The sequence below is a fragment of the Nannobrachium achirus genome (genome assembly GCF_963921795.1).
Source record: "Nannobrachium achirus genome assembly, chromosome: 1".
In the NCBI taxonomy this organism is placed as follows: domain Eukaryota; kingdom Metazoa; phylum Chordata; class Actinopteri; order Myctophiformes; family Myctophidae; genus Nannobrachium; species Nannobrachium achirus.
Genome location: NC_137810.1, coordinates 42273666 through 42283660, shown reverse-complemented (window position 1 = coordinate 42283660; position 9995 = coordinate 42273666).

The window sequence follows — 9995 nt, the reverse complement described above, 5'->3', positions numbered from 1 at the left end:
TCAACGCGTTTGCAATGTGACGTGTTGTGAGCTTGTAGATCGGCAATTTTCTATATAGGGGCCTATTTTATGTATTTATTTATTTAATAATAAAAAAGGGACAGTTTTCCACCCGACATGATTCCACCCGACAGCGATATGCAATTAAATGAAGCAAAAAGCAGAGATTTTAATTCTATACAGTATACAGTATACAATCACCTTTTATTAAACTCCCACTTACAGTGTACACATTTACCTGCTGTATATGAGATTGTACGATTAAAGGAGCACTTCCATTTCAGCACTTCCATTTCCAACCTCATCTTCAAATAATTCCTCATCACGCTCATTATAGAGATGGCACCATCTTTGTGCATGGTGGGCTATTAGAGGTGTAACGATACATTGTAATAGCGATTAGATACACATCACGATACATGGTTGACGATACGATACATGGATGATATTGGTTCATTCATGGCGATACGATACGATTCGATTCAATGATTTAAAATCGATATAGTAACTATTTAGCAAATAAATTAAATCTGTGTGAAAGGTGTGGATAGTGCAGGTTTTTAAGGGAAACACATACTATTATGGATATAAATAAGTAAACACAGTGATTATCTGCCAAATACATTGACAAACCTGCAGCTTGACATGAACCCAGAGATTACATACATTTATCCATAGACCAGTGTAGCTATATGGAAAGGAAAAGTAATTATACCCCTCCTTTTAATTTTTTCTTCTTAAAAATGCTAAATACAATGCCCAAGTAGGTAGTATCGATACAATCGATTCTTTGCACTGCCGATTCGATACGATACAAAATAAAACGATACGATTCGATTTTAGCTATTTTCATTTCGATATACTTCGATTCTTTAAGTTAAAAACGATATTTCGATACAGTTACTATATCGTTACACCCCTATGGGCTATGGTTACAGTTCAGAAACCAGCCTATTATACCAGTGACATAATCGGATTGCAAGCGAATAGAACCCGCAAGCCTTTCTCTTTCTGTAAAGTTAGCATGCTGTAGTGTAGGCTAATAGAAGCCATTGTTCTTGCATTAATACAAAAAAGAAAATAACCAACACATGGTTGAAATGACCAAACCTGCATACTGATGATCTCTGGTAGGCGGATTGAACACAGTCCTCCGCTGAGACACAGACCAGAGTAGAAAGGAATGGTACCATTTTATCATGGACATAGTGAGGACCAATGACAGTACAGTATTAAGTACACATGGTGCTCACACGTACGTAGCAGTAGTACTGTATAATATCGTCTATGTCGGGTGGATTTCGAAAAGACACAAAACCTTGGAAAATATGGGGATACAGTACAAGGTTTCTGCCCGACAGCAACGATTCACATAATATTGGGTTTTGTGCTGTTCCAGTGGAGGATGTTAACAGTAACTGAGAAACTGCTTGGCTGGCTAAAAATACTACGTAACTAATAATAGTTACGTAGTATTTACAACAGAACCTGTTTTTACAACAGAACCTGATCCGAGCCTTATCGATCTCTTAATCGTCCTCACTTAACATTATGCTTAAACCACTGTCCTGAAAACATATTTTAGTATCATTATTCAACATCAGTGGTCTTTTGTATTCAACTCTGTCTCCTACTGTACATGCATGCACCACCACCAGGGCTTGGGGAGAAAAAGCGTTTTATGGCCCGAGACATTGTCCAGTGACATACAGGCGAGAGCTCACTAATTACCGGCTTATCCAAGAGATTTTTATCCCTTTGCCTCTCTAAGCATGTTGGACTTCACATTCAGCAAAACATGCAAGGCGAGCGCCAGCCCCTTGCGGTGGGGTGCGCATATGTATTTCACACATCATAGAGGATTATGGGGCAGACAGGGACTATAGTGAGGAGGTTTGTATTCATTTTGCAGTGGCACTATGGCCCTATAGCATACTGTATGTAATGTTTTCACAGTCACGACAGACTACACCAAGGGGACCAATTAGGAAAGCAGTGTGAAGCATTCATGCATTTGTGTGTGTGTGTGTGCGTGCGTGCGTGTGCATTTGTGCGTGCGTGCGTGCGTGCGTGCGTGCGTGTGTGTGTGTGTGCCTGCAGCATTCCCTCTCGCCTTCTTAAAGATGGGGTGCCATGATCCCCCCACCCCCTTAAAACATGATTATCAGGTATTATGATTATACTAGGAGGAAGATCTTTTGCCAAGAAAGTGTACAGAAAGAGTTAAAATTAGGTTTTCATGTGGCCACACCCATCAGTTCATTAAGTATGCCTGGTTGGTCAGGTGGGTGGTGACCCAGCTGAAGTTAGCCACACCCACAGTGTTCGGTGAATGGTAAAAGGGGAGGGGATCATTATATGATGTCACTCTATCTGTGTTTTTGGATCAGCACTTTTGACCCACAAGGTGGCAGCCTCGAGGAAGAAACCCAAAATACAAAGGGATTACATAATTGCTCATAACAACCTGCCTCACTAGAGGATACGTCCCAGCTGCCTCTAATCAAAAGGAAATGGAGTCTTGTTTTATCAAATTTTAGACTCATTTCTCAGTTGCCATTTCTGTCCAATGTCATCCTAGGTTACACTCACTCTGCTGTAAAAAAAAACTGACAGGGGAGTTTCCGCAGTTGGACATAGCGCATGGAAGGAACACGTTATTCCAACCAGTTCCTTTCCCCTCCATCAGGTGCCCCAGCTGGCCAGGGCACCACATGTTTTTTTGTGAGGGAACCACCGTTTTGGTCAACCCCACTTAGGGTATGGGCACTGATGATGCAGAGGAGAGAACCAGCGCCCCCAGCAGGAGTCGAACCCTGGACCTTCTAGCTGTGAGGCAACAGCACTACCGACTGTGCCACTGTGCCCCCCCTTGGTGTCATCCTTCGTGTCATTGATGGAGCCTTCAAATTGGACAAACAGGTTAGCTCTGTCGTAAAAAAAAAAAAGAAAATCATCAGACTTCTAGCCAAGATGAAATCTCTCCCAAAATGACCTTGAGAGGGTTATTCACGCATTAATTTAATCCAGACTGGACTATTGTAACACTCTGTATATCGGCATCGATCAATCGATGCTTAGACGCCTGCTGCAACTGGTCCAGAACACCGCTGCCGCCTCCTCACTGCATGGGGAAAAAAAGCGAGACCATATCACTCCAGTCTTAGCCTCGCTCCATAATAATAATAATGTGCCCTTACATATCAGAGCCGCCCAGTCGATAGCTATGTTTAAATCCTTGTTAAAAGTGTATTTCTTCTGACTTGCTTTCACTGACAGCATGAGCTGATGTAGGCTAGTCAATCTAATGTTTGACCCAAAAGAAATTGCAATAGTAATGGTTCAAGGTTTTTTATGATCCTTGGGGTCATCCAAATAACATATTAAAAATTGTGAATTATATATTTAGTGGATCAAGGTAAATTCAGGGGGTTCATGTTTGAGTCCATTCACTTACTATACAGGAAAAAAAAGACCCCCAAAAATCTTCTTTAAGTAGCGGGGTCTAACTAGGGGTATTTCATGATCCTGAATCCATTGCAAGCATTTGTTTTGCACAAAAAACATTCGTCAGGTTAAAAGCGGACACCACAAAATGGAGCTGGCCCTAGAAAAGTGATGACTCATCACTATTACAGTTTTGTAGTTTCCGTTTCTAGCCCAAGGAATGTTTTTCGTGCAAAACAAATGCTTGCAATGGATTCAGAATCATGAAAAACCCCTAGTTAGACCCCTCACATGCTACTTAAATAAGATTTTTTGGGGGTCTTTGTTTCCTGTATAGTAAGTGAATGGACCTAAACTTGAACCCCCTGAATTCACCTTGATCCACTAAATATATAATTCACAACTTTTAATATGTTATTTGGATGACCCTGAGGATCATAAAAACCTTAAACCATTACTATTGCAATTTCTTTTGGGTCAGGCCCTTTTTTAGCTTAGATTGACTGGTCTAATGTAGGCCTGTTTCCCCTCATTGGTGCTCATTTTGTGCCTATTTTATCATATGCTATTGTCTTATATTATATTTTTTGCCCTTTGTTTTTATACATATTTCATTGTATGCTATTGTCTGTTTGTATTGCATTGTTTGCTCGTTGTTTTTAATTTGTACAGCACTTTGGTGACACTGGTGCTTTATAAATAACATTTGAGTTGAGTTGAGTTGAGTGTGTGTGTGTGTGTGTGTGTGTGTGTGTGTGTGTGTGTGTGTGTGTGTGTGTGTGTGCGTGTGCGTGTGTGTGCGTGTGCGCGCGCATGCGTGTGTGTGTCATACCATGTAGCATGAACACCTGCAACTGATTACAATCAAATTAATATCAAATATCTAAATATTGAATCAATCAAACACAAGTTAGAGTAGATGTTAAAATTACCCCAGAAGTGTTTTTATACATCTCTTTAAGTCTACGTATGGAGCACCATATTTTGGGGGGATTCCGTCAGCCCAGGTAGACCTACCACTCATCATCTTGGTTCTCATATCCCCGAGTTCAAGGGGACCAGACCTGGGTTATAGCAGATATCCCCATGACACAATTTATGGAATGCAAACTTCACTGACTTCAATTTATTTTGGGTCACCAGGGGCCAAATGGACACTTCACCCAGGACTTGAGATGAGATGAGATCATATACTGTAAGTGTGTGTGGGTGGAGAGAGTTGGTAAATGGATTGTTTATGCTGATTTTCACAACATTTCCTCGGCTGTGTCTGGAGGGAAAACTGCAGTGGTTTTCAATATTTTCTTAAGGCCAAGGACCCCTTAGCAAGTCGGTGAGGGAGGGAATTTAAGACTACAGTGTAATTTGAGGTCAGCCATGGTTTTAGGGTAGTTTTAAGTGCACTGGGGGTCAAGCTCTTTAATGTCTGTTTGTTTGTTTGTTTGTTTGATTGATTGATTGATTGATTGATTGATTGATTGATTGAATATTGTTACACAGAAATGTAAAAACGGCACGAGTGCAGTCAAAACACTTAGTCTAAAAGGATTACACCAAAAATCTTGGACTGGTTACCACATACCTTACTTTTACTGAGCATAATAAAGGTTAGAACGGCCACCAAGGCTGTAGGATTAACTGCTGAGCACTGATGTACTCATTCATGAAATAAGATTCGGCCTGGTGAGTCACCATGCATGTGCCAGATTCATGGATCTGAAGAGTTTGTGAAAAATGGCCAATATGGTAATTCGTCAGTAACTGGAGTTGTGGGTTAATCCATGGGGTTCCGTTTTGTCTGAACGTCTTTTGTTGCGTGTCTCCTGTGTTGTTGCCTTGTTTTGGCAAGGAGCACACTTTGTCCTTTGTGTGTCTCTCTTGACGTTTTGGCAAGGAAGGGGGACGCTTGTTGGTGACGGTGGTGCCAGATTTTGTGAAAGAAATAAGCAACCAGGTCTATGAAAACAAGCCCAAAAGAAGACTACATGAGCCCTTTATATATTATACATCAGCTATTTGGAAATAGATGATATACAAGCTCAAAACGCGTCGCGGTTTGAAGTGTTAAGAGCTTGTAGATCTGCTATTTTCAAAACACGTGTGAAGAAATGTGAACACAAATCATTTTAACAACACAAATCTTGTATATGTTGGTGGTCCCTGGCATAAAATATTTTCAGATGGTGTTCTGCAGACAAATATATATTAATTTATAGGGGCGTCCTTGACATGAAAATGTTTGAGAACCACTGGTTTAAACAACATTGGGAAACAAGCCCCAATAAGCAACTACACTTTAGAAATACGGAGCAACCCGCAACTACCAATATTGACATGCAACTTTACAGAAAAACAAGACCAAAGTCGCTTATAATAAGCAGACATGGCAACACTGGTTGGTGAGTGCGTGCCACCAGTGGTGGTGGTGGTGAGTGCGTGGTTGAGGGCAAGGCGGACATTTTTATGTTCTGGTTTCCGGACACTGTAGTGGCTTTGGTCTTTGATGATGAGAGGAATTCATTGAATTTGTTTGGTTTGCCTACATCTCTCCTTGGCTTTGGTACGGTCTGGCTGTGGTGCTTGGTTTTCCTCTTGATTTTCTCAGAATCAAGCCTGGCATAATGGTAAGGAGGAAGTTAGTTTATCTTCTGTTATTCCCCTTCCCTCCTCCACTGTAGGCTGAGTGGTTGCTGTGGGAATGGCTTTTGGACACATAGGTTGTGGAGTGTGTATTGTGTAGTATTGTTTTTTGTTTAATTAAGCAATATTACACGAGAGGGTGTGGGTTATCATGATTTTTGGCACGCCTGCGTTGCTGCAGGAACGAGCCGAAGGCGAGTTCTGTAGGCAGCGCAGAAGTATGTGTTATTTATATCAGGTTGGTGGTAACGTCACCAAGAACGGTGCTCCCTCATTGGCTAAAAGCCCTGACACGGCCTTTGTACTGTCGGACGGAAGATAGACACATATACAATAACACCCAGGCTTTCCTTGGCATATTATTATGTATATCTAATGACATGCCTTATATGATGATTAATCAGTATACTATGGCTAGCTATAATTTGTTGGAGAGAAGGGTATACTGTGTACAGGGTAGTGTTTAATGGACTGATTCTGCTTGAGTTTACGTAAAGGGTTACACAGGCTATTCTGAAGATTGACTTCCATTTTTCAGAATGGCCGGGTTTCCCAGTGGCTTTGTATGTACCTGCACAATTTATAAAAAGGGATGAAGAGATGAAAGTGTTTCATCAATAAACATGTTTTTCCTCTCTGACTTTTAATGAGTATTCATGCGATATAAATACTAGCTCCTAGTCGGTTTTATTGTCCATTTCTATGTTCCAGCAAGCCGTCTTCCGTGGCTGAATTCAGCATGGAACAGTAGCAAGAACACACACTCAAAAATGTATGTGAGCACACTATTCACGCCATGAGAATAGCGTCTCTGACCCATTATTTTATTCAATCTCACATATTCCTCCTCATGCCCAGCCAGGGGAAGTAATAGACAGAGTTCAGCTTTACAGAACTCAAACCTCTTCACCTGCAGTTATGTCCTTGCACAGCATTGTGAGCACAAGGCAACGAGCTTAACAAGAGGTTAAAGGTGAGAACCGACAAGGCTGCTGTCAACTCGCAAAGACCAACATTTCGTACAGCTCTATATACTTTGTTGTATGACCAATAGCAAAAAATAAACATTATGCAATTGTATACTCGGAATACTCGGAAATATCAGAAATCGCATTGTGAGCATTGGGCCTCATTCACCAATAAGTTCTTAACTTTCTTCTTAACTTGTTCTTAAATTTCTTCCTAAGTGAATTCCTAAGTGAAGTCCAGTCACATTCATGAAACGTTCTTAGGAAGGCAAAATTGTTCTTAACTATGTTCTTATCATGATGAATGCCAATCCTCGTAACTTGAAGGGGTGTGCCAGGTAATCCTAATTATCATAGGTAGACGCCCCACACATCCTAATTTGCATCCCTATTACCATAGGGAGCCACCCACAAATCCCCATATAAGGCACGACTTCATGACACTCTCTGCAGTCACACCCAGGGCCGGACTTACCATTGGGCAAGGGTGGGCACGTGCCCAGGGGCCTCGGGGGGGTGGGGGGCCTCCGAAAAAAAACGAAGAAAAAACAAAAAAAAATTACCCCAAAAAATTTAGTAGGCATGATCGCAATCGCGAAAATTCCATGTTTAACCCCCATACCAACCCCATCTTTCAAACATGGCAGCCATTTCAAGAAAACATAATGGCTGCTAGCTCATGAATGCCTGAACGGATTTCCATTCGGATTTTTTTGTTTGAAAGCTGTGAACAGTGTGCACACACGTGGTGCATGATCTAGGCATGGGCGTGCATGATCCATGCACTATGAATTACATGGAAGTCTATGGAGAGGGAGGTGGTGTGGAACTTTTGAAAAGACCCTGAATGAGTTAATTTAATGATGACATTTTAAAGTATTGCAATCCAAATAAAGTGATATTTGTGTTTAGTTACTGTACATTTTGTTTTATTATGGTAATAACATTGAGAGCTTCTGCTCTGCTGGCCGCACTGCATGTAGCTGCTCTGAAAGCTTAGTGCAGTCTAAAGCCCGCCCACTCTATGTATCCGGTACTTTCCACACACATAGCCATAGGCAACACACATGCACACAAACCCCACATCTGTATCCGCTTTAGACCCTTCCAATGAGCCAATGAGAATACACAGTCAGATTATGCACGGTCCGGAGGTGAGGTCACAGTATGGTCAGGTGGACCGGAGGTGGAATTTTTGCGCGTGCACAATATGGCCTCTTTATTTCCCCTTGCCCAGGGGCCTCTTGTCATATAAATCCGGGCCTGGTCACACCTGTGTTTGATTGCTGTACACAGAACTAACAAGAAATCACTCACAGAAATAAAGTTGAGAGAATGAAGTCAAGAATAGCCTAGCTAAAGTGTAAAGATGGTGGAACACTACTCCAAACATTAAAAATAAAATACTTTTGTGGAGGTACTTCTGAAGTGAACAGCTAATTATTTGTATTTAATGAATGAATGAATTAATGTATTTTATTATTTCACTCTAGACATCAATGTACATTTGCTGAAATTAGAATGTTATCCATATTTCATGTTTGGAAATGGCATGTGGATATAAAAGATTGTATTACTGAAAGCTGGTAGGTGGGTATAGAGGGGCTGTAAGTTAGCAGCTGCTTGTAATGGGGTGGAAGTAGGGGTGTGGTGGTTGTGATATGGTGCATGGTGCAAGGGGGGCTTTCAGGTAGGAAGGGGACATGAAAATGGGTGTGTGGTGGCTGTTGAGATATGGGGGTGAGGGTGTAGGGAGTTGGGTGGGGGGGTGGGTTTGGGGGGGGGGCTGAGTATGGGGCTTGGGCTTCAACTCAACCGGCTCATTTTGGGTTGGGATTTTCAGACCTGTTGAAAACTAGTCAGTAAACCAGTGGTTCTAAACATTTTCATGTCAAGGACCCCCAAATTAACATGCATTCTGTAGACCTTCACCTGAAAATATTTTATGCCTGGGAAGATTTTTCAAGATTTATCAAAGTGTTTAAAACATATCCGATCTACAAGCTGTAATGGTAATGAGTTCGGTTGTGAGTTTGTAGATCGGCTATTTTCAAACAAATTTTAAAACTGGGTTAAAATGGTAAAACTCTTCCTTGTTTTACTGTGGACCCCCTGGAACTTCCTAAAGGACCCCTGGGGGTCCCCAAACCACACTTTGAGAACCACTGCTCTAAAGATATGATACAAATATTTTGATGATTTAAATCATATTATCATACAACTGTAGAATTGATGAAACTTAAAGAATAAATTATTTTAGCACAGCATGTCACACTTAAGAACTAAAAGGCCACCCTAAGAGTGCTCTACAGTGTGCGTAGATTTTATCTTAACATAAGAACAAATCACAGCTAAGAAAACATTGGTGTATGCCAAATCTTCTTAAACAACTTCTTAAAAGGGTCTAAGAACAAATTTCTTCGTAAGAACGTTCGTAAGTAGGTTGGTGAATCGGGCCCAATGTGAGCACAAGGCAACGACCTTAACAAGAGGTTAAAGATGAGAACCGACAAGGCTGCTGTCAACTCACAGTATAATATCTGGCATGTGGTACGGATGCCTCCCGAGCGCCTTTCTAGGAAGGTCCTCGATGCACGTCCCACTGGGAGGAGACCCCGTGGCAGACCAAAGACCAGATGGAGGGATTATTATCTCCAAACTGGATTGGGAACGCCTCGGTATACTCCCTGATCGAGTGGAGGAAGTTGCTCGGGATAAGGAAATCTGGAGGTCTCAGTTGATACTGTTACCCCCGCGACCCGATTCCGGATAAGCGGTTGAAGATGGATGGATGGATGTGGAGAAAATGATGCATGCTTTTCTACAATGGACAATAGTGCAAGATTGAAATGAATTATAACTATTACAGAGGGTAAAGTGGAAACAACAATGAGGTAGATTGCATGGACCTTCATGGCTGAACGTGTTTAATCCGGCAAC